This window comes from Etheostoma cragini, unplaced genomic scaffold (assembly GCF_013103735.1).
Source record: "Etheostoma cragini isolate CJK2018 unplaced genomic scaffold, CSU_Ecrag_1.0 ScbMSFa_1874, whole genome shotgun sequence".
Taxonomy (NCBI): Eukaryota; Metazoa; Chordata; class Actinopteri; order Perciformes; family Percidae; genus Etheostoma; species Etheostoma cragini.
This window is the reverse complement of record NW_023265973.1, coordinates 1-1,247: the sequence shown is the minus strand read 5'-3', so window position 1 is coordinate 1,247 and position 1,247 is coordinate 1. Positions and strand designations below refer to the sequence as shown.

At 42.5% G+C, this 1,247-nt stretch overlaps 1 non-coding gene across 1 annotated transcript; it reads left to right on the top strand.

Moving 5' to 3' along the window:
* The first annotated feature begins 760 nt into the window (after nucleotides 1–760).
* Nucleotides 761–832, top strand: trnaa-ugc. Its single transcript has one exon. It is a non-coding gene; the product is annotated as a tRNA-Ala (tRNA).
* Nucleotides 833–1,247: the final 415 nt, after the last annotated feature.

Sequence of the window (1,247 nt, the reverse complement as noted above, 5' to 3'; positions counted from 1 at the left end):
TTGGATCATCAGCTGTCGTCATCGTATGCCGTATGGTTACGTATGCCAAATTTAACATTGAACATTTAAACCTTTAAATTCTCATCAATTGATCTGCGAGGTCATGTACATTTTTTTGCCAAATTGAAAGAAAGTCCCTTCCGGGGGTCCTGTGTTATCACATTCAAAAGAATGGGAGTTGCGTACGTATGTAGAGATGGACGGACGACCCAAAAGCAAGAGACAAAAAAAGAGGTGGGGGAGACGGAGATAAGCCCCGACAGAGTAGAGAACTACAGACAAAAGACGTGAAATAGTGACCCTAAGAACTGGAAAAAAATTTGAACTATGAAGGACAAACCTTTCTTAAGCAACATGTCAACCCCTCAGAAACACCAGGGCTAAGACAAGTGGCCAATAGTTTACTTCAACATTTTTCCCAGGTAGGGGTCCCCACAGATATCTTAACCGATCAGAAAACTAAATGAACATTGAAGGAGGTATAGTCCCTGTTAGGGATCCGCGGCATTAAAACAACACCCAACATAGTTTGTGGCTTCATGAACAATATTGTATTATCTCATAGGTACTGGAAGCCACCCGTCTCCACCAATGCATTTCTCAATGCCCAGATGTGTTACAAGATTTGCAGTGAGTGTTATGTTGTCCAGCAGAAAGGCAACAGATGTGTTACTTTTTGACTGGATTTGACTGGATTTCGCCCAGGTTTCTTCTCTTGCTCAATGATCTCTGAAAAAAGTAAAAAGGCTTACCACGTAAAGGGGATGTAGCTCAGTGGTAGAGCGCATGCTTTGCATGTATGAGGGCTCGGGTTCAATCCCCGGCATCTCCATTAAGTGTTATTGTCCAGTCTGTAAAAGAGTGGCAAAAGCTCTTATTCTGAAAGAGAAAAGTTTTCAAAGTCAATCTCCTTGTGTTCATGGTAATTAATGCAAATATCTGTCTAGCTGACTAGCTGTGTTGCAAGATTTGCAGTGAACAGTCCACTGCCCAGTGACGGGGGTATAGTTATCAGCATAGCTACCTTCCAAGCAGTTGACCGGTGTTGGATTCCCAGCCGTTGCAGTAGCTTTCTCTGAGTGACAATAGCAGTGCAGGCATTTTGCCATGGTTCAATTTCCAGCCACCAACAGGTTTTGAAGCCATATAGAAGATTACCGTTACATATACCACCCAGGTTTCTTCTCTTATTCAGTGATCTCACAAAAAAGTCAAAAAATCTGAAAATCATTAGGGGCTGGAGCTCA